Source organism: Ambystoma mexicanum, chromosome 5q (genome assembly GCF_040938575.1).
Source record: "Ambystoma mexicanum isolate Mex_15411 chromosome 5q, UKY_AmexF1_1, whole genome shotgun sequence".
Lineage (NCBI taxonomy): Eukaryota > Metazoa > Chordata > Amphibia > Caudata > Ambystomatidae > Ambystoma > Ambystoma mexicanum.
The window spans coordinates 485,857,118-485,884,156 of record NC_090933.1 but is presented as its reverse complement, the minus strand read 5'-3'; positions in this window follow the sequence as shown (position 1 = coordinate 485,884,156).

Genomic DNA, 27,039 nt, shown 5'->3' with positions numbered 1-27,039 from the left:
CCTGCATCATCTTGCACCAGCAGGGATGCCTACGTCCAGACCCGTTTTCAGGCAGGGGATGAGCTCACGTCAACTGGCCTTCCTCTGCCTGCGGACGTGGCTATCCAGGTCCGGGTTGAGCCTGTCCTGGCTGGTGTGGCGTTGCGTCAACGGGCCATGCGAGGTGACCTGCAGTCTTTTCATGAAGAGACTGCGAGTCATCTCGAATGGCTCGTTGACCAGGTCAGCCTGCTGGGACAGGTCACCCAGGCTGGATTCCTCCGTCTGATGGGGCTTGCTCCGACCCCCTCCTCAACAGGACCCCCTACGCGCCAGTCGTCCTCTGAGCCATCTTCCCACCCATCAGTCACCTGGGTGCCCTGTGGAGCTGCCTCTGACGGTGCGGCCAGGCTGGTGGAGGAGGCATCCCTGCCACAGTCAGGAGTTGGACGTCCAGCAGGGGTGGCCACATCAACAACTGCACCCCAGCCGACGGAGGATGTGCAGGCAGCAGGAAGCAGTGCACGGGCAGAGGCACAGCAGCAGCAGCAACGTGGTGGGAACCATGAAGGCTCGGGCCTTCAACATCGGAGGGGCAGGCATCGGCCGGAGGGCAGGAGGACCCAGGACAGAGAGTGTCTTCCGTGTGGCAGCGGTTGGGCCACGCCATAGATGCGGAGCGGCAGTGGGCGGAAGAGGCACAGCTCAAAATAGTCAGGGCGGAGAACTCCATGCGGAGGGCCCTGAGGCGGCCCGAGTGCCTCGAGGCAATCCGCAGGGGGTAGGAGGTGGCCATGTCGACGGCCCTGCGGACCCTCGGGGCCATGGAGGAGGACCGTCTCCGGGACATTGAGCAGGAGTTTGATGATGCCCTGGCCCGGGACATCCAAAAGTGAGCCGTCAGACTAGCCCGCTGACCTTGTACATAGTTATGTAGTTAGTGTTAGGTTTCCTTTGTTTTTGAATTTATTTTGGACCTTTTGGACAATGGGCCACATTTTTGTATAGTTTTTTTTTATGAGTTAGTGTTGTTAGATAGGTTTCATTTCTTTTGTTGGGATAATGGACCCTGGCTTGTTCGTCTGTACATAGTTCACTGTTGGATTTTCTTTGTCTTTCACAATTTACCCATGGAGCAATGGCTTTCAATTATAATTTTCCATTGGATTTTCTTTTGTGGACTGTGACTTTGGACACCATTCCTTTGGATTATGATTTTTGGTTTTGCTTTTTTTCATGGACATGCTTCTTTTCATTTTTGTACATTCCCATTTCTGTTTCTTTATTTTTGATTCAATTTATGTTTCCTTTAATACATATTTTTTGATCGAACTTCAATGTGTAGTATCATCTCAATGGTTTAATGCATATCATGATATGGGTTTTGAGATTCACTGACACCCATTGGGTGTATGTGAGGGACATGTGTTTGTTTCCAAACTTGCAATTGGTGTTCTGTCATGTTATTGCCATTTCTGAGTGGGTGGATGCAATACTCGGGTGGGTGTTTTGCATTTGGAGGCTGACCATAGGGACCAGGGATCTGGATTGTGATGACATGTTGGATGGGGAACATGAGTTGGGGCCTGCTGGCAGGTGCCACACAGTGCTGGGGGTGGGGGTGCAGGGGAACATGAGTTGGACATGAGTCGGGGCCTGGTGGAGGCTGCCCCTGGTGGCTGGGGGGTGGGGGTGGTGGGAGACATGGGTGGGGGCCTGGTGGAATCTGCCCCTGCACTGCTGGGGGGTGGGTGTGCAGGGAAACATGAGTTGGACATGAGTGGGGGCCTGCTGGTAGGTGCCCCACAGTGCTGGGGGTGCATGGGAACATGAGTTGGACATGAGTGGGTGCCTGCTGGCAGGTGCCCCACAGTGCTGGGGGGTGGGGGTGCAGGGGAACATGAGTTGGACATGGGTGGGGGCCTGCTGGCAGGTGCCCCACAGTGCTGGGGGGTGGGGGTGCAGGGGAACATGAGTTGGACATGGGTGGGGGCCTGGTGGAGGCTGCCCCTGGTGGCTGGGGGGTGGGGGTGATAAGGGACAGGAGTGGGGGCCTGCTGGCAGGTGCCCCACAGTGCTGGGGGGTGGGGGTGCAGGGGAACATGAGTTGGACATGAGTGGGGGCCTGCTGGCAGGTGCCCCACAGTGCTGGGGGGTGGGGGTGCAGGGGAACATGAGTTGTACATGGGTGGGGGCCTGGTGGAGACTGCCCCTGGTGGCTGGGGGGTGGGGGTGATAGGGGACAGGAGTGGGGGCCTGCTGGCAGGTGCCCCACAGTGCTGGGGGTGGGGGTGCAGGGGAAGATGAGTTGGACATGGGTGGGGGCCTGGTGGAGGCTGCCCCTGGTGGCTGGGGGGTGGGAGTGGTGGGAGACATGGTTGGGGGCCGGGTGGAGGCTGCCCCTGGTGGCAGGGGGGTGGGGGAGATAGGGGACATGAGTGGGGGCCTGGTGGAGGCTGCCCCTGCACTGCTGGGGGGTGGGGGTGCAGGGGAACATGAGTTGGACATGAGTGGGGGCCTGCTGGCAGGTGCCCCACAGTGCTGGGGGTGGGGGTGCAGGGGAAAATGAGTTGGACATGAGTGGGGGCCTGCTGGCAGGAGCCCCACATTGCTGGGTGGTGGGGGTGCAGGGGAACATGAGTTGGACATGGGTGGGGGCCTGCTGGCAGGTGCCCCACAGTGCTGGGGGGTGGGGGTGCAGGGGAACATGAGTTGGACATGGGTGGGGGCCTGGTGGAGGCTGCCCCTGGTGGCTGGTGGGTGGGGGTGATAGGGGACAGGAGTGGGGGCCTGCTGGCAGGTGCCCCACAATGCTGGGGGGTGGGGGTGCAGGGGAACATGTGTTGGACATGGCTGGGGGCCTGGTGGAGGCTGCCCCTGGTGGCTGGGGGTTGGGGGTGATAGGGGACAGGAGTGGGGGCCTGCTGGCAGGTGCCCCACAGTGCTGGGGGGTGGGGGTGCAGGGGAACATGAGATGGACATGGGTGGGGGCCTGCTGGCAGGTGCCCCACAGTGCTGGGGGGTGGGGGTGCAGGGGAACATGCGTTGGTCATGGGTGGGGGCCTGGTGGAGGCTGCCCCTGGTGGCTGGGGGTGGGGGTGATAGGGGACAGGAGTGGGGGCCTGCTGGCAGGTGCCCCAAAGTGCTCTGGGGTGGGGGTGCAGGGGAACATGAGTTGGACATGGCTGGGGGCCTGGTGGAGGCTGCCCCTTGTGGCTGGGGGGTGGGGGTGATAGGGGACAGGAGTGGGGGCCTGCTGGTAGGTGCCCCACAGTGCTGGCGGGTGGGGGTGCAGGGGAACATGAGTTGGACATGGGTGGGGGCCTGGTGGAGGCTGCCCCTGGTGGCTGGGGTGTGGGTGTGGTGGGAGACATGGGTGGGGGCCTGGTGGAGGCTGCCCCTGGTGGCTGGGGGGTGGGGGTGATAGGGGACATGAGTGGGGGCCTGGTGGAGGCTGCCCCTGCACTGCTGGGGGGTGGGGGTGCAGGGGAACATGAGTTGGACATGAGTGGGGGCCTGCTGGCAGGTGCCCCACAGTGCTGGGGGGTGGGGGTGCAGGGGAACATGAGTTGGACATGAGTGGGGGCCTGCTGGCAGGTGCCCCACAGTGTTGGGGGGTGGGGGTGCAGGGGAACATGAGTTGGACATGGTTGGGGGCCTGCTGGCAGGTGCCCCACAGTGCTGGGGGGTGAGGGTGCAGGGGAACATGAGTTGGACATGGGTGGGGGCCTGGTAGAGGCTGCCCCTGGTGGCTGGGGGGTGGGGGTGATAGGGGACATGAGTGGGGGCCTGGTGGAGACTGCCCCTGCACTGCTGGGGGGTGGGGGTGCAGGGGAACATGAGTTGGACATGAGTGGGGGCCTGCTGGCAGGTGCCCCACAGTGCTGGGGGGTGGGGGTGCAGGGGAACATGAGTTGGACATGGGTGGGGGCCTGCTGGCAGTTGCCCCACAGTGCTGGGGGGTGGGGGTGCAGGGGAACATGAGTTGGACATGGGTGGGGGCCTGGTGGAGGCTGCCCCTGGTGGCTGGGGGGTGGGGGTGATAGGGACACGAGTGGGGGCCTGGTGGAGGCTGCCCCTGGTGGTTGGGGGGTGGGGGTGATAGGGGACATGAGTGGGGGCCTGGTGGGGGCTGCCCCTGCACTGCTGGGGGTGGGGGTGCAGGGGAACATGAGTTGGACATGAGTGGGGGCCTGCTGGCAGGTGCCCCACACTGCTGGGGGTGGGGGTGCAGGGAACATGAGTTGGACATGAGTGGGGGCCTGCTGGCAGGTGCCCCACAGTGCTGGGGGGTGGGGGTGCAGGGGAACATGAGTTGGACATGGGTGGGGGCCTGCTGGCAGGTGCCCCACAGTGCTGGGGGGTGGGGGTGCAGGGGGACATCAGTTGGACATGGATGGGGGCTTGGTGGAGGCTGCCCCTTGTGGCTGGGGGGTGGGGGTGATAGGGGACATGAGTGGGGGCCTGGTGGAGGTTGCCCCTGGTGGCTGGGGGGTGGGGGTGATAGGGGACATGAGTGGGGGCCTGGTGGAGGCTGCCCCTGGTGGCTGGGGGTGGGGGCGATAGGGGACATGAGTGGGGGCCTGGTGGAGGCTGCCCCTGGTGGCTGGGGGGTGGGGGTGATAGGGGACTTGAGTGGGGGCCTGCTGACAGGTGCCCCACAGTGCTGGGGGGTGGGGGTGCAGGGGAACATGAGTTGGACATGAGTTGGGGCCTGCTGGCAGGTGCCCCACAGTGCTGGGGGGTGGGGGTGCAGGGGAACATGAGTTGGACATGAGTGGGGGCCTGGTGGAGGCTGCCCCTGGTGGCTTGGGGGTGGGGGTGATAGGGGACAGGAGTGGGGCCCTGCGTGCAGGTTCCCCACAGTGCTGGGGTGTGGAGGTGCAGGGCAACATGAGTTGGACATGGGTGGGGGCCTGGTGGATGCTGCCCCTGGTGGCTGGGGGGTGGGGGTGATAGGGGACAGGAGTGGGGGCCTGCTGGCAGGTGCCCCACAGTGCTGGGGCGTGGGGGTGCAGGGGAACATAAGTTGGACATGAGTGGGGGCCTGCTGGCAGGTGCCCCACAGTGCTGGGGGGTGGGGGTGCAGGGGAACATGAGTTGGACATGGGTGGGGGCCTGGTGGAGGCTGCCCCTGGTGGCTGTGGGGTGGGGGTGATAGGGGACATGAGTGGGGGCCTGGTGGAGGCTGCCCCTGCACTGCTGGGGGGTGGGGGTGCAGGGGAACATGTGTTGGACATGGGTGGGGGCCTGGTGGAGGCTGCCCCTGGTGGCTGGGGGGTGGGGTGATAGGGGACAGGAGTGGGGGCCTGGTGGAGGCTGTCCCTGCAGTGCTGGGGGTGGGGGTGGTGGGAGACATGGGTGGGGGCCTGGTGGAGGCTGCCCCTGGTGGCTGGGGGTGCACGGGGACATGCGTTGGTGGGCAGTAGTGCAAGTTGACATGTGGGTTGGTTGGGGGGCATGGCCATGGTGGATGGGGTGCCTGCAGGACATGTGCAGGGTAGGCCCCTGTGGTGTGGACCACCTGCAGGGGCCGTGGAGGGTGTAGAGGGAACACCTGGGAGGACCCACACATGCAATTCACGTGTGGTGCTCCCCGCGCACCCCTGTAATACACGTATCCTGATGGAATCGTGTGTGATACTTTCCGCGCACCCCTGAAATACACGTACCCTGCTGATATCGCGTGTGAAACTTCCCGCGCACCCCAAGATACACGTAGCCAGGACATTCGCGTGTGGAACTTCCCACGCCCCCCTGGAATACACGTACCCTGCTGATATCGCGTGTGAAACTTCCCACGCACCCCGAAATACACGTAGCCAGGACATTTGCGTGTGGAACTTCCCGTGCACCCCTGATATACATGTACCCTGCTGATTTTGCGTGTGAAACTTCCCGCGCATCCCAAGATACACGTAGCCAGGACATTCGCGTGTGAAACTTCCCGCGCACCCCAACGTACACGTAGCCAGGATATTCGCGTGTGGAACTTCCAGCGCACCCCTGGAATACACGTACCCTGCTGATATCGCGTGTGGAACTTCCCGCGCACCCCGAAATACACGTAGCCAGGACATTCGCGTGTGGAACTTCCCGCGCACCCCTGATATACATGTACCCTGCTGAATTCACGGGTGAAAATTCCCGCGCACCCCTCATGTACACGTACCCTGATGGAATCGCGTGTGGAACTTCAAGCGCATCCCTGAAATACACGTACCCAGCTGAAATGACGTGAGGTACTTCCCGCGCACCCCAGTGATACAGGTAGCCTGCTTGCTGTGCTTGTACAGGGTTAGCGCAGCCCTTTGCGCTGGATTGGGGATTTTGATGGCTTTTCCCTGCGCGAGAGGCGTTCTTGGGGGCGTAACTGGCGCTGCTGCAGGGTCGCTGCGCCACTGTGCGCCACGTCTGGTTTTGGTAGCTGGAATCCATGAATACGCTGTGCGCGGAAATGGGTTTTGGCGCACGAGGCTGGCGCAGGGATTCGCACGCGCACACTGTGCGCCAGCCACGTGCGCCACTTGTGCGCTAAATTCTATGAATTACCCCCTTAATGTCTTGGTTACAAATCACTTCTGGTCGCATTAACAATATTAGTAAAAAAATTCCAATCAAATGGGTCTGTTTGCTAATCAAAAACATTTTATTTAGCAAACTCTGCTAATCAATTTTTGAAAACTGATTTATGTCTTGGACCAGGCACCGAAGTAAATTTGGTACTGAAAAAAAGAATTTCAGGACAAGGAGGATTTGGAGCACTAGGTCTAAGAAAGGTGTGTGCTGGCCATATTTTTAAGATTATTCGGTCCCACTGTTGGATCTTATTGTGGGATAGTGGAAGGGTATTGTTAGACATGCATTCCTTGTTTGTTGCCATCAGCCAAACATGTAAATATGTTTATCAAATATGGTTCCTTCAATGTTAATAGCATATGTTCTTATTCGTGTTTGTGTGTAGATGTCATTCATATTCAATTGGGTGTGCAAAAGCTATGGTGTCAACTGTATGGGATGCATTACAGATCTTTGTGATTTGACTGCCGGCGAGCGTCCTGCGCACCTGTAGCGCTCCTTTAGCCCCTCCCGGCCCTCTCTAAAACTTTTTCAAGGCCCCTAGGCCCTCTATCCCCCGTTTCTTTGCCTTCCCCACCCCGCACCCTCTTCCTGGGCCCGCTGCCTCCTGCCTCCCGACCCGCCCATCCCGCTCCGATTGGTCCCTTGGACCGTGTTGTGTTGGCCTAATGGTCCCGTTGAAACAGTGCACCCATATTTGTGATTTGACTGCCGGTGAGTGTCCTGCGCACCTGTAGCGCTCCAGTTGCCCCTCTGGGACCTCTCTAAAACTTTTTCCCGGCCCACAGCCCCCCTATCCCCCGTTTGCTTTGCCTTCCCCACCCCGCACCCTCTTCCTGGTCCCGCTCCCTCCCGCCTTCCGACCCGCCCATCCCGCTCCGATTGGTCCAGCCAAGACGATTCCCCTCCATTAACAGTTCTCCTAGGGCAGCCCTCTGCCCGGCAGCCCTTCGGCTAAGGACCCGAGGCAAAGGACGACTCCTTCAGGGATGACTCCAGATCGTATCAGCAGGTATCTACAGGAGAAGCAAGAAGCCACCAATAGGTAAGTGTGGGAAGGGCAGGGCCAGAAGCAATCACTTCACGCCATACCACCCAATCACTCATCTAACAAAGCATCACCACTGTAAACTCGTAATATCTGTAATATATTTGCATATGGAAACTCTGTTCTATACATGTGAGAGTTGCATTTAGTAGTGTTCCCAAAAGTCACTCTGTGAAATTGGGAACACTACTAAATGCAACTAAAAGCAAACACTACTTTTGGGAAATTGGGAACACTACTAAATGCAACTACTAAATTGCATTTAAAAGTTTGCCCTATAGCCTCTCTGTGAATTTAGAAGTGTACCCAAAAGCCTCTGTGAAAGTTGCATGTAGAAGTGTTCCCAATAGCCTCTCTGCGAAAGTTGCATTTAGAAGTGTGCCCAACGCCTCGCTGTGAATTTAGTAGTGTTCCCAATAGTCACTCTGTGAAAGTTATTGCATTTAGAAGTGTGCCCAATAACCCCTCTGTGAAAGTTGGAGTAAGAATTGTGCCCAATAGCCTCTCTGTGAAAGTTGCATTTAGAAGTGTGCCCAATAACCATTCTGTGAAAGTTGGAGTAAGAATTGTGCCCAATAGCCTCTCTGTGGAAGTTGCATTTAGAAGTGTGCCCAATAGCCTCTCTGTGAAAGTTGGAGTCAGATTTGTTCCCAATAGCCTCTCTGTGAAAGTGCATTTAGAAGTGTGCCCAATAGCCTCTCTGTGAAAGTTGGAGTTAGAATTGTTCTCAATAGCCTCTCTGTGAATTTAGAAGTGTGCCCAATAGCCTCTCTGTGAATTTAGAAGTGTGCCCAACAGCCTCGCTGTGAATTTAGTAGTGTTCCCAATAGTCACTCTGTGAAAGTTGCATTTAGAAGTGTGCCCAATAACCCCTCTGTGAAAGTTGCTTTTAGAAGTGTGCCCTACAGCCTATCTGTGAATTTAGAAATGTACCCAATAGCCTTACTGTGAAATTTGTATTTAGAAGTGTGCCCAATAGACTCTCTGTGGAAGTTGCATTTAGAAGTGTGCTCAATAGCCTTACCGTGAAAGTCGCATTTAGAAGTTTGCCCAATAGCCTCGCTGTGAAAGTTGCATTTAGAAGTGTGCCCAATATCCGCTCTGAAAGTTTGCATTTAGCAGTGTGCCCAATAGCCTCCCGGTGAAAGTTGCATTTAGAAGTGTTCCCAATAGCCTCCCTATGAATTTAGAAGTGTGCCCAATAGTTTCCTTGTGAAAGCTGATTTTAGAATTGCATTACAAGTTGAATTTTGAAGTGTGCCCAATATCCCCTGTGAAAAGTTGTATTTTGAAGTGTGCCTAATATACTCTGTGAAAGTTGCATTTGGTAGTGTGTCAAATAGATGCTCTGTGAAAATTGCATTTAGAAGTGCACCCAATAGCCACAGTGAAAGTTGCTTTTAGAAGCGTGCCAATAGCCTCTCTGGAAAATTGAATTTTGAAGTGCACACAACATACCCTGTGAAATGTTGCATTTAGAAGTATGCCCAATATCCTCTGTGAAATGTTGCATTAGAAGTGCGCCCAGTATCCTCTCTGTGGAAAATTGAATTTAGAAGTGCGCTCAGTACTCTCTGTGGGAAAGTTGCATTTAGAAGTGTGCCCAATAGCCTCACTGTGAAAGTTGCATTTAGAAGTGTGCCCAATAGCCTCTCTGTAAAATTGAATTTAGAAGTGTGCCCAATAGATGCTCTGTGAAAGTTGCATTTAGAAGTGTGCCTAATATACTCTGTTAAAGTTGCATTTACTAGTCAGCCAAATAGACGCTCTGTGAAAATTGCATTTAGAAGTGCACCCAATAGCCTCAGTGAAAGTTGCTTTTAGAAGTGTGCCAATAGCCTCTCTGGGAAATTAAATCTAGAAGTGTACCCAATAGACGCCCTGTGAAAATTGCATTTAGAAATGTGCCCAATAGCCTCTCTGTGAAAGTTGAATTTTGAAGTGCACACAACATCCCGTGTGAAATGTTGCATTTAGAAGTATGCCCAATATCCTCTGTGAAATGTTGCATTAGAAGTGCGCCCAGTAGCCTCTCTGTGGAAAATTGAATTTAGAAGTGCGCTCAGTACCCTCTGTGGGAAAGTTGCTTTTAGAAGTGTGCCCAATAGCCTCACTGTGAAAGTTGCATTTAGAAGTGTGCCCAATAGCCTCTGTGAAAGTTGATTATAGAAGTGTGTCCAATAGACGCTCTGGAAAATTGAATTTAGAAGTGTGCCCAATAGACGCTCAGTGAAAGTTTGCATTTATAAGTGTGCCCAATAGCCTCCCGGTGAAAGTTGCATTTAGAAGTGTGCCCAATAGCCTCCCTATGAATTTAGAAGTGTGCTCAATAGTTTCCCTGTGAAAGCTGATTTTAGAATTGCATTACAAGTTGAATTTTGAAGTGTGCCCAATATCCCATGTGCAAAGTTGTATTTTGAAGTGTGCCTAATATACTCTGTGAAAGTTGCATTTAGTAGTGTGCCAAATAGACGCTCTGTGAAAATTGCATTTAGAAGTGCACCCAATAGCCTCAGTGAAAGTTGCTTTTAGAAGTGTGCCAGTAGCCTCTCTGTGGAAAATTGAATTTAGAAGTGTGACCAATAGCCTCGCTGTGAAAGTTGCATTTAGAAGTGTGCCCAATAGCCTCATTGTGGAAGTTGCATTTAGAAGTGTGCCGAATATCCTCTGTGAAAGTTGATTATAGAAGTGTGTCCAATAGACACTCTGGAAAATTGAATTTAGAAGTGTGCCCAATAGACGCTCTGTGAAAATTGCATTTAGAAGTGTGCCCAATAGCCTTCTGCCCAATAGCCTCTCTGGTAAATTAAATCTAGAAGTGCGCCCAGTAGTCTCTCTGTGGAAAATTGAATATAGAAGTGCGCCCAGTACCCTCTCTGGGAAAGTTTCATTTAGAAGTGTGCCCAATAAACTCGCTGTGAAAGTTGACTATAGAAGTGTGCCCAATAGCCTCGCTGTGAAACTTGCATTTAGAAGTGTGCCCAATAGCCTCCCTGTTAAAGTTGCATTTAGAAGTGTGCACAATTGCACCTCTGGAGTGTTGCAATCAGAGGTGTGTGCAATAGCCCTCCTGTGACAGTTGAATCTTGAAGTGTGACCAGTAGCCTCCATGTGAAAGGCCAATAAACTGTAAGTCACACTTGATACTAACCCAAAACTAACTAACACCTACTAAGCATGAGTGCACCCTCTCCACCAGAGTTTGTTGGAAACGACCACCACAGACCGCCCCCAGTCCCCGATCTGCCTTCTCTCCCGCCCCACCCTCCCCCTTCCCAAATCATCCCTCCCTCCTTCGCATTCCCTACCATTCCCCTCTCCAAACACCAAGCCAGAGGGGCACGATGGTGAGCCAACCACCCTAAGACCACTCCTCCCCCGAACCCCACCACCGACCAGCCAAGGATAACCATGGCCGCTCCCCTCACTATCATACCGGGGACATCCCGCCCTTCAACCATCCACCCTATGCCTTACCCACAAACCCCCACCTCCTTCCACCACTGACCACACCCCTTCCCGTCCCTAAAAACTGCACGCCTAGCCCTAACAAGAACCAAAGCCGCATCCCTCTCCCCCTCTCACGCCCCTACCCTCTCTCACACTCCAATCGCAACAAAGAAACTAGAGAGGAAACGTACATGGTCCCCCTCAATCTCTCAACTCTCTTCGCCTCCCCTGTCTCGACCCACCTCCTCTTTTCCCAAATGACCTCCTTCTCCCATGGCTTCACCCTTTCTGAAACACCTCTCCCTCGACATCTCATCAACTGCAGCTGAAACTCCTAACCGCCCACAACCCACCTTCAAATCCGCCGAGCCAAACCCGATCATCCTAACACACGCAACCACCCAATCCTGCCCGAAGCGCTCCAATTTCTCGGCGCGCCCACTATTCCCACTATTCCCAACAACCATCCCTCACACTACCATGCTCCCTCTCCAGCTTCCACTCTCTCCGCCACCACCCCCTTCCGCTCCAGCTCCGAGACCAACCTCGCCTGCCAATGTGTCCTATTTAATGCCCGATCCGTAGCAATCTTTGACTTCATCGCCTCTGACAAACCAGACCTGGTCTTCATCACCGCAACTTGGTTCTCTGACGACTTTGCCCCAATCGCCAATGAAGCCTTTCCCCCTGAGTACTCCCTCATCCCACGGAACCGTCCATCTAGAGGAGGGGGAGTAGCATTCGTCTTCAAGTCTCTCTTCCATGCCTCAATCATCGACAACCAACCTTCCATTCCTTCCTGCAAATCTCTCCTCGTTAAATTATCCCCCTCCCTGTCGCTCTCACATAGCTTCCTAATAATCTACAGACCCCCTGGCTATGATGGACAATTCGCAAACAACCTCTTCGACTCTATTGCCACCCTTCAACTAAACCATCCCAACCTCACCCTTCTTGGAGACTTCAACATATGGCTCGACATCACCACCAACCATATGACACACTCTCTGGTTGACGGTTTAGACGCGATTAACCTCCAACCCCACATAAATAGCCGGACGCACTATAAAGGACACACTCTTGATGCCGTCTTTAGCTCCCACACCCGGATTCATTTAAACCCACCCACCCCTATCATCTGGTCTGATCATTTCATTCTCTTTCACCATTCGCTCACCCGACCCCCTTCCCGTACTCGAAACTCAACCTCTGAATCTACGCAAATGCTGGAAAAAACTAATAATCGTGCCGGACCTAGCCGACGCACTCCTCCAGTCTCCACCACCTACCTGCCAACTCAATAAACAACTAACCCCTGACGCCTTTGACTCATGGCTCAATGCATCTCTGATGCGGCTCACCCCCTCCCTTGCAAACCATCAACATGCCGTGGCCCCTCCCCCAGATGGTTCACTCCTAAGTTGAAGACCACTAAACAACTATATAAATACCTAGAACGCAAATGGCAGAAAGACAAAACCGAGGAGAGCAGGGCCACCTTGGCCCGACACCTCTATCAGTTCGAGGCCGAAATCTGGAAAGCAAAAAAAGCCCACTACAACGCCCGAATCCTAAACTGCAAAAATCCAAGCAAAGAAATCCACAAAATCATTGCCGAATTCACCAAACCGGCTTGCAGCACGACCATCCCGACCCCCTCACAATCACTGTGGACTCACTCTCCCTCCACTTTTACACCACGGCTCTCAAAAGAACAAATACTCTAGCCACCAAACTAGCTCTTACATCCACCAGACAATACCCCCCCCTTACCGTCCAGTCCATCGGCCGCGACCAATACACAACCAACATTCGAATCCTTTAGTCCAATATCTCCAGAGCAATTTCTCAAACATCTATCTGCCCGCAAACCATCTGGCTCTCCGCTGGACCCGTGCCCAGCCACAACCCTCAAAGAAATTTTCGCCTCCACCTGCGCAGGAGAACACGCAAGATCCATCATAAATGCCTCCCTATCCTCTGGTATCTTTCCCGACGCATTCAAAATGGTTCATGTCAAACCTCTGATTAAAAAACCTTTGCTCGACCCTCTCGAGCCCAAAAAATACCGCCCCATCTCAAACACCAGATTCCTTGCCAAACTCATCGACCGAACCGCCTACTCCCAACTAAATGCCTTTGTCGAAGCCAACCACCTCCTTGATCCCGCACAATCAGGTTTCAGAGCCCGTCACGGAACTGAAACCACCCTAACATCAATCTGGGATGACCTTAAAATGACAGCAGACTCTGCGTGATGCGCCACTCTAATCCTTCTTGACCTATCCGCCGCCTTTGACACAATCAATCACTCAATACTCCTAGACTGCCTCCACTCCCTAGGAATTCGTGGAACCAATCTTAAATGGATAGCCTCATTCCTCAAAGATAGGTACCAAATAATGATACTCTCCACCTATTCCTCCCAAGCCCGACCAGTCGACACGGGAGTCCCACACGGAGCATGCCTATCCACCCTCCTATTCAATCTCTACTTGATCACCCTCCCAGCAATAATTCGTTCAAACAACATCCTGTGCTACAACTACGCAGATGACACTCAACTAATTCTAAAACTCCTGAACTCAAAACCCATCTCCCGACCTGACCTGGCATCCTGCCTCCTTGACATTGAACTCTGGATGTGCCAAAGCCACCTCTTGTTAAACCCCTCCAAAACGGAAATCATGATATGTGGCAACTCAGAACTTCTTCCACACCCGCTTCCCTGGCCATCCGCCATGGGCAACTCACCGACCTCCCCTCCAACTCAGTGAAGAATCTTGGATGCACCCTTGACTCTGACCTAACACTCTCCCGCCAAGTCAACAATGTCTCAAAGTCCTGCCACTACCACCTTAAAGCAAAAACAGGGAGGTGCTGCCTGGAAGGTTAGAGTAGATCTTGGCCACTGGCAGTGCTCTGGGCGTCCCTCCAGACCACCGTTCTTCGCCTGCCGGGCCATTGCAGAGGGGGAGAGACCATGTGCAGGTCAGGCTTGGCCCCACCCCAGGGGGGGGCGGTCCGGCCCGAGCTGCTGAGCCATATCCCTTCTGCACGCTATTGTCACCCTGAGTGGCACGGGTATGCCCAGACGTGGGTCCCGTGCCTGCTGGGCCCAGAGACCCAAGCTACTCCTCACTGATGACGCCCAACAAGGCTGAAACATGTCTGGGGATGCTTGTGGTCTCGTGCAGAAGGGATGTGACCTGGCTGTTCGGGCTGGACTGACCCTTTGGGGGTGGGGCCGGGCCTGATTTGCGTGTGGTCTTTCCCCTTCTGTGGTGGCTTGGCGGGCGGGGAACGATGGTCTGGAGGCTTGCCCAGAGCAGTGAAGGAGGTTGGGATTCATTCTGGGCATTCCAGCCATCGCCTCATTTGTTTTGCTACTACCACCTTAAAACCCTTAGGCGCATCTTTCCATAGCTCTCCTTTCCCAACAGACTCTCCGCGGTCTAATCAATCGTTATATCAAGACTGGACTACGCAAACCCCCTATACCTCGGAATCCATGCATACCAACTGAATAAACTCCAAAGGGCACAAAACGCGACAGCCAAATTACTACTTGCGCTCGGCCCAAGAGACCACATCTCCCCGGCCCTTAAGACGCTGCACTGGCTTCCAGTAGCCCGAAGGGTGACCTTCAAAACCTTATGCATCTCACATGCATGGGATGCATTCAGTGACTAGGAGCGCACGGAATGGACTGGAGCGCATAGAATTGCATGACATGTATAGTACGGTTTGGAATGCAGAGAACGTTTGAAAGGGCATATAACCCATCATATCACACCACCACGCTTACTCTCTCCTTTACATCACCACTCCACTAGACCACAGAGATACTATGACACCTTTCAGTATAACTGTTCTCATACCAACATCCGCCGCTTACTCCACATCATTTTAAGTAAACACTGCTGCTTTCACACCTCCAGCCAGGAGTTCTCCTCAGGCCTAACGCAGCCCCATCCGTTCTGGATAAATCCTACCAGAACAAACACATTCTCCTGATCTCTCAACCACCACACCTACCGCAAAGAAGCAGCTATTACACGAATACCGCAAGAGCTGCACACATATACGGTGCTCATACGCACCTTTTGACTCTCTCTACTCTCTCTACTGATCTGAACTTCGGTTCCCAAGGGCGTTCAACCTACCAGTGCCTTCAGACTATACTAATGGTATATAAGGCGCTATATAAGTGCAAAATAACATAACATAACATAACATAAAGTAAATGCTGATATTCCTTGTATTCTAGAATACAATAGACTGCGTTCACTGTACACCCCCATCTAAAAACCTATCCTGTTCCACAAAAAGCAAAATGTTGTAAAAGAAAAATATTTCAGACTGAAACGATACAGGATCTCACTGCAATTCCTCCAAAGAAAGTAAAAGAAGCCAATACTTCATCAGGTACCACAACCAAAGAATAATCTACTGCTCAAAGTAACTCAGCTACTTCTTCAAAGAAGCAACACACACTCCGAACAAATGACTTTGACACAGAACTGTCAGGTCCATTCAAATTTTCAAATGCAACTGGTGTAAATTGCTATGCAAATGTAGCAATAAATATTTTATTCCAATTGCCACCAATTATTGACAACATTTACTCACACAGTACAGACCAATTGTGTTTGCAAATGTTAGTCATTCATAGAAATCATAGCAACCAACAATCCTGACAACACTTACAGTGTTTCTGGAGTAAGGCAAGAGTTAGCCTACTGTGCTGGAATGGTGAAATTCACCATAAACTCACAAGAAGATCCCCAAAAATGTCTAATGTACTTACTACAAGTACTGGAAAAAAACATACCTATAAATTAAATCTTCCAGATTTCATACATTTGGAAACATACATGCACTCTTCGCATGCATGTAGTACAAGAAAAAGTTCCTAATGAACGCTTTGTGTATGTATCCATACCTAACTCTGAATCCATTCCATTTCAGCAACTTGTACAAAATGCAAACTATGGCAGATTATGTACTACCTGCAAGTCAGAAAATCTCTCCACCTTACAAATACAGACACATAGTAAATACGTAATACTAATGTTTTTACTTTACAATGCAGATGGTACTAAAAACAACTGCAAGCTGACTGGATTCACACATGGGCAAGTATCACTTGGTAAGAAAACCTTCACAAAAATAGGTATAATCTACCACACAGGAGCCACAACCAATGCAGGTCACTACACTGCATACATAAAAAAGAAATGTGGATGGTTTGAACGTAATGATACTACCATTACTCTAAAACAGAGATTACCAGCAAATCTTGTAAACACGTATTTAACATTCTTAAAACCAACATTTAATAGCTAATCTCTGCATAAACATTAAAAAAAACTTCAATTTAAAAACTATAAACATTTAGACTACGCCAACAGGTATCTAACTGCAGAGAAAATGATTTAGTAGGTAAAGGGCCTGTGTATGTGCTCTGCACACCCTAAATTAAAGTTAGATTGAGCTGCGTTGCAGACATCAGAACCAGGCATACCCACTAATGCTTGGCAAGATGGAGAGTCTGTAACAGTGAGTGACACGCAAAACGTGCTCATCCTGTGATTCAGTGAAAAAAGTCCCCAAATACTATTCTTTGTATGAAAATATATAGAACATCTAGATATTTGATCAACAACAATTACTTATTATTGATTTCTCCAAGTGTCAGCCGACATGTGTTTCAACAAATGCTGTCGTTTTCAAGGCTGTCATTAAGATCATAATGAAAAGTTTGATACAATATTGAAAAAAACATTGATAAAAGGTTGACATACACAAACAAAAGGTGGCATTAATATGAAAAATGATGGAGTAACATAAATTAATTCACATGCCCATGTTATGGCGGATTGTATTGGAGACACAGGGGAAGGCCAGGAAGAAACACAAAAGGGTACTTGTTAAACTAGTAATACCAATGTATTATGATTTAACATTTGCTAATTTAAACAGCATGTGTCTCAGTCATTGGGTGTGCACGCACAGGGACACCAACCAATACCATAAGCCCCCAGAGTAAAGCAAGTTAAACAGTGCAATATTTAGTGTTGATAAGAAATCATTGGGCTGTGTGCCATGTTTAAAACATAATATGCTAGTTAGCACATTAATATTAATTGAATAGTTAGTAAAATCCAGCCTAGGTCATAAATTGTTGTGATCATAGATAGAAACCCGGTATTAATGCCGATATAATATGACTCAATGTCATAATAATGTTAATTTGGATTTCATCTCACCTATCTTCTTAGAATTCAATATGTATGAACTGTGTGGAGAAGTCAAAAGTGTCATCACATGGTAGATGTACCTCTGTTATGGAAATATAACTATGAATCAGACAGTGTGAATTCGCTGTTCGAGATGGCACATGTATAATACCAAATGCCATAATGATATATGTCTAAAATATAGATCGTTCAGATTGTCAAAAAGTATCCAGAATTATAAGAATTTAAAAGGGCTCAATATCCATGGGCAGTTATTTAAATAAGATGTTGATAGAAGCAACCTTATGTCAATAGTGTCAGATCCGTGAGGTGATGCTAAAACCTGCTTCTTAATAACTTTCTTACCTACATATCAGAGCTTCATCCCTCCGGTAATTAGAAATGCTGGCGTGGACGCGAACGCTGTACACGTTCTGTTTCATCTCTATCGCAGTGCTGCGACGCGGTCCTCTATGGCTATCGCGCACGCACGCAGTCAGTGTAAAAAGGTTTTTTCCGTAAAAGCATCTAAACAACAAAAAAAACAACCAGCTCATTTAAGAGTCGTCCCTTACCACAAACTACCCCTACCCTGGTTGCAAGTTATTCCCCCACGCCTGCACGCAGCACGAAAACCACATCCGGGGATTTTGCGAGCGGCGGCCACTAAAATTGAACTGTGGGGATTGTCCAATCACATGTTTAGGGTGTGTGCCAATAAGAAGATGGACTCCTGCTTCACTCAGGAAAATCCCTCGACATACTTGGGGACCCCCACGTCCCACATTCGGTACTTCTCACCATGCTGGTCTATGGAAATGGGATTGCAGCGATTGTCCTATCAGGTGGTGCTCAGGGTGTGCATCACAGGAAAGCGCACTAATAGGGAGAAGGAGGAGTCCTGCCTCACCAGGGCACGGCCCTCGTGCTCATAAGGGAAAGGCATGTGGCACATTTTGCACTTCTCACCATGGTGGCCAATGGAAATGGGACTCTGGGTATGCGTCACAGGAAAGGGGGGCTTTCAGTTTCCCCATTACTTTGTGTACTGCAGTTCACAAATATGGCAAGACGCACAGTTTTCGTTGTGGGTGATGGCTTTGTGGAAGATCTGTGCATATATGCCCTCCAAGAAGAATTGTCTGGCTATTTCAGTTTGGAAGGAGTAGACGCTTTGTGGTGTAGTGTTGAATCGTGCAGTTTCGGCTGACTGCTTGTAGAAACTCAACGCGTGGCCTCTTTGCCAACTGTACATTTTGTGATTGTGCACTTTGGAGCCTTCTTTTTGGCTTATATTCCTTTTTTCCCGTATGTTTAGTCAACTGAATATTATGATGAAAGCAGTGCATCACATTTTTCCTACTGCGAAAGTGCTTTTCTTATGTATATCCCGAGAATAGTGTGGAAGTATTCCAATGATTCCTGTCGCCAGCCAAAGGTCAGAAGGGGTCTCATCAACAGAAGCATGTGTGACTTCTTGAGTGCTGCTGGGATGTTCTCTTGTGAGAATGAGAAAATTGGTTTGTGATACATACACCTTTTCAAGGCAAATGGCATGTCTATGTCGCACAGTGGCAAAGAAATGTTTCAAAATCTACACACTGCAGTGAAGACCTTATTATAAGAATGTGAGCTGATGTTGAAAACACACATTTACCTATGAAGCCTCCAAAAAAAGTGTTTCTACGGAAGCATCTTTACAAAGAGAAAAACAAAGGTTCTTTTAAGAGCCACCACACCTAATGACCTCAGCTCCCCTGGTTGAAAGTTATTTCTCGACTCCCACGCGCGCCCCGCAGGAAAGGTCTGTGAATATCGCGATAGTTGCAGTGTGGCACGTGTTAACATATGCCGCTTTTGCAGATGACGACCATAGAAATGGGCCTGCAGAGGCTATGGGTTTGGGCAACAAAGTTTGTGGGTGTGGTGTGTACAGACAGACTGGGGTAAACAGTGTATTTGTTGACGGAATTGCAGAGGGTGCGGTTTTGGCTTTGTGCTTCACGAGGCACAGCATGCAGGTTTTAGGGGATTCCGACATACATTGAGTGAAAGTGAATGGAAAACACTGTGCAGTGACTACTTATTTTGCAATCTATCATGTGCATGTGTAGTGCTATGGAGTAGCTACAAGAAAGTGCCAGATTTTGGTTTCTCTGTGTGACACTTTAGTGACACACAATCATGCTGATCTTATTGTTGTTCATTGTGCAGGGAAAAAGGCGCAGCATGTTACACAACCTTAAGTGCCGTTTGAAGGAGGCACTTGCCCAGTTCATGCGTTTGTTTCATATCTTTTGCATACATTTCTATCGCATTATGCAGCTACAAATGTGGCAGCGTCATTTTCTATTTGGTCTGTAAATGCAGACAGCGTGGTACATTGCAAAGAAGAGTATGTGTGCCTTTGTTTGACATGTGCCAATGGCAACCTTCGCCCAAGGGACTATGATGTTTCACAGCACGAATACTTTTCCCCAGCTATAACGTTTATCTTACTATGCCAGCTATTCAGATTTGTGCACACCCCATCTAAACTGGCTTGGTGCCATTCTTGAAAATAGTGACATGTATTTGTATTTAGTGTTGCGCTGTGACTCTGTTGAAATGCTCTGCAAAACCTAAAAAAACCTCTTTGTACAGTGACCCCCTTTGTAACCGATTGAACTACAGTGTTTACCACACTGCCACGCCTCCCGCCCTGCATGTGTGCATTGGCAATTCTGTTGTTGATCTGTGAAAAGTGCTTTCTTTATTTACCTTTTTTCCCTTTCACAGTTCATTTTCATTTATTATTGTGTTCTCGCACACGCCACAGAAAGAAATGGCAGGATAGGTCTGGTATAGAAGGGGCAGCACCTGCCTGGATACTATAGGGGACCTGCCAAGAGACAGAATTATTCGGTGGTCCTCACCTACATAGGCGCCAGTCATTGTAATTCTCCCGTAAGGACCGTTCCCACGCCCTTCCATTTACCTTCCCTCTGTACAGTAGTTTGTTGCAGTACATGTACAATACAATGCCCTTTGCCGGGTAAGGGTCTGTAGCGTGGCATGTGTTTTGCAAAGGTTGTTTAACAGCTTTGCTGCCCTACAGGAATGCCTCTCTTGTTGCCCGCAGCAGATGTGAAAAATGCTGTACATAAAAGTACCCTATGTAATTTCTGGAAGGGTGGTAGGGTGGTAGCCTGCCCACTGATCCCTTGTGCTTTAATTTCAGTTGTTGCAGTACAACCACTTTATGCTACACCATTAGTGTTAGGGGTAGCATTCTCAGATATACCTACATTGTGGAATACAAGAATGTTTACAAGGATGGTAAACACAGCTTCACTAAGTGCAGCAGGAAGCCATTTGGTCTGTGCGACCCAGGCAGGTACAGCGCTTTTCTAACCACCACTAAGGTTGTTTGCACTCTGCATATTTTGCTGTTTCCTTACTTCCCTTTACATGCACTAGTATGTGCGTGAGGAAGGTACAGCAGCTTCGCCAATAGAACAATCTGTCCGTCCTGCAGTTACATGTTTTCTTCAAATGTACGACCGGGATGCGACCTCTTGATACTTTCCATCACACTGCTGAGTGCAGACCCAATGTATTTGTTTCACGGGACATGGAAAGGCAAGCAGCAGATAAATTAAAGTAATGGAACATTTAACACAGCCAGATGACAATGCAGGTTGCAGTTCCTTGTTTACTAGTGGTCGTTATACAGTAAGGAGTACTTTAGCCACACATTGGTAGGTTTGAAGAGCCACCCACCAAGTTGGTAGCAGGACTTTGACAGGGGTGGTGTTAACAGCATACAGTAGATGACCTATGCATGGGTCTAGGTGTGGAACAGAAACACGTGCACTTCCACAACTACTTAAAAGTGTGTTCAAAGATGCGGCCATGCACCTTTAACAACGTTTTTCTTATATATATATATATATATATATATATATATATATATATATATATGCGTTAAAGGGACGTTATAAGTTGCACTAATAAAAAACTATGAAATTCAGTGAAAAAACGTTGTTAAAAGGACGCTATGGTTACAAGTAAAATTGAAAAACACCTGAAATTCACCAGTTATGGTAAGCTAAGCAACCATAATTCATGCCGCCACCGTGCACTGCTAAGACTAACACCTAGGACATCAAAGATAACATCACAAATATCATTGATGACATTTTTCCTCCCTTTCAAACCTATCCCAATTTCAGACAACTTTACCACAAGCCGGTCCCAGGTGGACATGGCCACTTTAACCCCTTATGTTGTCCCTCATGGTCATGGCCAGTAGCCAGATTGTCTGGATCATGAGCTTATTCCATGACCCGTACAATATGGCCACTGCCCATGGCTACCGGCTATACCTCAGTCACCAAAATGGTATATCACTATTCTTTGTACCTACATTATGACACTTGTTCAAAAATAAAACACGGGCACATTTGCAAAACCATGCTTTCAGGTCCTTGCCAATGCCCCTTCCACAAGTTTGCTGGAAATCCACACATGTTTTATTTTTTCAAAAGTGTCAAATGTATGCACATAGAATAGTCGTATAACCTAGCCCTACTTGACAAAATCCATATAGCATTTATGAAAACATTTACAGCTAGATCTAAAATCTTTTTGCAAACTTTTGTCTAGATTCGTCAAATTGAACCACATTCATAAGCCTTTACAATATTTTGGTACCCCCCCTCTAATTTTGCCCCTCCTGACAAAATCCCACCAAACATTGCAAAAACATGTATACCTAGAGCTATAATGTTTCTGCGCACCTTTGTGTAGATATGTTAAATGGCACCCCATTTATAAGCCTTTAAAATAATTTGGGACCCCCCCTTTCATTTTGTCCTCTCTTGACAGAATCCCACCAAACTTTCCAAAATTTTCAATCTAGATCTATAATCTATTTACAAACCTTTTTTGTAGATTCGTAAAATGGCACCACATTTATAAGCCTTTACAATATTTTGGGACTCCACTTCTAATTTTGCCCCTCCTGACAAAATCCCACCAAACATTGCAAAAACATGTATATCTAGATCCATTATGTTTTTCCACACTTTTGTGTAGATTCATTAAATGGCGCCCTGTTTATAAGACTTTAAAATAATTTGTGACCCCCCTCTAATTTTGCCCCTTCACAAAATCCCAGAAAACTTTGCAAAAGCATTTGTACCTAGATCTATTATCAGTTCCCCAATTTAAGTTTAGATTCGCCAAATAGCACCTCATATATAAATCTTTATATTATTTTGGGACCCCCTCTCTAATTTCACCCCCTCTTGACAGAATCCCACCAAACATTGCAGACTCACTCGGAATCAGGTCAAGAATATAAGTGGAAAATTTCATGCAGTTTAATTAAGTGGCGCCAAAGTTATAAGCCATCAGAGAACTGCTTTTCACCAACCCTGTAATGCAGAGGTGTCCGCGAACCACACAGGACTGTTCGCGAACATCCGAACTGTTCCCGGACTTTCGCTGCAAAAAACACCTGTTTTTTTGCCTCTTGCAGCCATATCCCATCCCATCCTCATCACCCCTCACCTCTCCAGAGATTATTTGATAAGTTTGACAAGTTCAAAGTTGTGTTTTTTTTATATGTTTTTACCGCGATGTCCGCGGAAAGCAGCCGCTGTGCGTGAATCCAAGATGGCGGGTCATAGAGGCAATGTGATGCACCTCACGCTTCACTCCAACCAATCAGCAAACACGTTGCATGTCCGTGGATATGACGCAAGCCAATTGGCCAATCGGTGTCCTGTCTGCGGAGCGAACAGGGAAGTGAACCAGCGGAGCAGACATAGATATTACACATTTTTTTGCCTTACGTTTTGGTTGTTTAAAAAAATAAACTACTAGACGGATTAACACCACATTAACAAAAGCATTTTGGGACCAAGCTGCCGCTCCTGCCGCAAATTTGGTGAAAATCCGTCCAGCGGTTTGGGCTATAGGAGCGACAGACATTTTTTCCAATTATGTCTGTGGGAAAAAAAGAAATTTTGGGACCCCCCTATAACTTTTCCCTCCTTGACCAAGCCTCACCAAACTTTGCAAGACAATTCAGAGTGGGCCATATACTTGTTTTGCAAAGTCTGGTGAGGATTCGTCCAGGGAGAGCAAAGTTATAAGCCAGCCAAAAAGTGCTCTTCCTATGGGTTTAGCAACTTAACCATAACGACATGGCTGCTACCGTAGGCCATGTAATATATGTGTATATATATATATATATATATATATATATATATATTTGTGCTAGATGTTCTATATTTATGATGAACCCTACAATCCATACAAAATACAAAGATTCTATGTCTAAAAGCGTGATATGCCCCAAGGCGATGGTCGCTAACAGCTGACGCCCAAGTTAAAGGCCCAAGCGAAGCAAGGGTCCCTTAATGCGGGTAGTGGTGTTGTTACTGACAGGGTCGGCCCATCGCTGATAGGCATATTGCCATTAGCACCTGTGTAGTTCGCTTCTCGGGTGCTAATGATGTGCATTTATTTTTCCAAAAAGGAAAAACGTACCTTGCTGCACGGCATGGCGCTGCACTGTGTTTCCAAAGTCGGTTTTCAATGTTGATGACTGCAATATTATCCACATTGCAAACCAAGGAACCATGGCACGGCACATGGCCACACAGCAAGGTAAGTATCTTAAAAAAATAAAATAAATACACACTCATATCCCGTAAATAGGAAACTTCATGGTGCTAAGGTGGGGGGTGAAAGGGAATGCAGAGCCAGGAATGGAGGTGGCACTGGATTGCAGCACCCAAGCTGCTCAGAACATGAGCTTGTTCCAGACAATACAGACCCTATTCCAAGCATCCAGATTGGCCAGAGTCCTCTTCTAGGGCAATAATAACTTTCAAGCCGTAGGACAGATCAGCACATTGGACATGCCTAATGTGGGGCACGGGCCTGCCAGAACTGGATCATGTTATGCAAATCTGTGTTACAGATCAAAATATATAAAAGGTCAAATAAAGGATGTGTTTTTCAATTTTCCATTCATTTCCCCTAAATGTCAACTGTTTGCTCAAGCGGACAGCCCAAACAGCTGGACTGATTTCCGCCAAATAAGAAACAAGTCGAGTACAAAGTTATTCATTTCTCTGTTTATCAATTGCTGGTGCCAAGCTTTTTCATTTCTGAAAATCCACCGTTAAGATTTGGAATCAATTTGGAAAGTGCCGTAAAATGAAATAAATGGTTTAAGTAGGGCATGTTTGAGTCCATGGGCCATGTAGGCAGGTCAAGAGAGGAGGATTTGTGAGGTTTGGGGCTTGAGGATAGTGTTGTTTTGTTTATTGTTTTCAAGCCTTTTTCCAAGTTCAAGAATCGGTATGAACAGCAAAAATAAACAGTAAATACTTCAAAACTATTGTAAGTTGAGATCTGGCAATCAATGTGATTGTTATTTATGCGAAGATGAGTATTTAATTTCATTTAGGAAGCAATCTTCTTTTAATATATGAATGAACATTACAGGAATTGCTACCTAATTTAACTTAAAATGTGTTTGAGGGGTGTGTTATGGGTGTAGAGGAGGCCCCAAATATGGCCTGCACTCCAGCCACCCATGTCGAGATGCCAGGAGAATACTCGCCAAGATATGTGATGTATACAGAGCAAATGAACCAACTGAGAGCCATGGTGGGGCTCTGTCCAGTACCCATCAGAAGGACATGTATACCTATTGAAGCGCCAATAACCAGACAACCATGGGCTGCAAGGTACCCATTGAGACAACCATACCAGCAGTTAACACAAAATGAAGACTACTTGCAAACTGTCCCCAAAGAGACCCAAAGAACCTTAATGGAAGGTGAATGGTGATGACCCAAGTGCCCGGACAGATGTACAGATGAACATAAACGACAATCGAAAGATGACACATAAGGACAAAATGTGAAGAGTAATGACGTAATGGACTTGTAAGAAGAAACAATGTTGATATATAAAGAAACGTAACTATGAAGTGAGATGAACTATGCAACTAACTAAAGCCTGTAAATAGGCTTTTAACACAAGAAGCTAAGAAGACAGTGCTCAGTAGAAAAATAGAGCGGCGAGCGCCAACTATATACAATTATATATCTACCTCAATGAAGCACATTATACAAGTGCGACTCCATTTTGTAAAAGCAGAATTAAGCCCAGGCTACAAGAGCCAACCGGGCCACGACTCATATTCCAGCTAAAGCCAGAAGGAAAGAGCAGAATATAAACTGAGCACAAGGCAGCTCATGCCAGGGAATTCGAGGTCAACTCCAGCAAGGGAGGAGAACGGCAACTTCGAAGAAACAAAACTTAAGAGCATAGCAGCCAGCCAGTGAAGGTCGAGACAAGGAGGCCCCAGGCAGGTGGCGAGGCTAAACAAAGAATCAAATATGCAAATAGATGGAAAATGAAGCTGCTTCGCAGTGTACAGACACGTGACCACCCAAGCGCGAAGAGGTACCAACGTCTGATGTCACCCAGAACCCGAGGATGGCATAACTTTTCCTGATAAGAAGCTACAGTTTCGAAAACATCCTCATCGAACTAATTGACACATATCCCTAAGGTACTGATTGATGGAAGGGAGGCAGGGTGAATCTTGGGGTACACCACATCTGGGTGTCCATTCTGCAATGCTGCTAAATAAAGTGGAGATTTATGCCTAAGGGTGTAACCCAGCCAATCACAATGGACCAAATAATCTAGTGGCCTATAGCTACTAGAAGCAATGAGACGTCATCCTTGTAGTGACGTCTATCACGAGTGGTGTAGAGGGAAGGGCTTAGATGCCCACCCGATAAGAGTTATCCAATTTTCACGCTCTGTTACCATATACAGATATAGAACCTATACTTAAGTTACTTTCCCAACCAATAGAATTGCATGACAATTTTGGAGGTTTACACGTCAGTGATGACGAGAATTTGCTAAAAAAGTTACTGTCTGAATGAAGAATTTGGAAGTTGAAACGAGACAGGTGATCGCAGCTCTGATTATTTACATTTGTTTCCCCGTTTTATTTACTTGTTATTAAACAGACTTCCCTTTGCCAAACCATTGACCTGTCCTTATTGATTTGTGTTGGATTAAGTGAATCCTGCACCCCACCCTCCTCAAGGTGCAGCCATCTCATTTTAAGGTGCCGGAGGGTGAGCTCTGAATCTCATGGGCCCGTTCAGAGGTCGCTCCGCCCTCAGCACATGGGGTATTCATGTTTTTTAGGGTGTTACATGATGTTTTAAACATGCTTACAATTACTCAATTAGTTGAATACAAAGTTAGTTACGACAGTTGGTACATAATTAGTACATTCCAAGTACTATGCTTCAAACAACATTACTGTGCATTTTGCACAGTTGCTGTGTATGGTTGCATAATCATTGGGTCTGTGGGCAAAAAAATTCATGTAGGAATAAAAAAAAATGAGTACATTTATTTGACATTACGTGTCACACTAGGTTTGTTTATTTATTTTATTTGTTTATTTCATTTGTAAAGTGCACATACAATCCGGAGGCACTGAGGCGCTGTTGCACATACAAGTCAGGTACAAGTGAGGGGGGCACAATTAGACAGACAGTAGTGGGAGGGAGATATACATAAGGAGACATTGGTTGCACAGCGAAAAGTGTTACATACATATTAGGCTTTCTGAGCATACCAAGATAGGGAGACAAGGGGTGGTAGAGAAGGTGGTTTTGAAGGTGGTAACGCTAGGGAGGT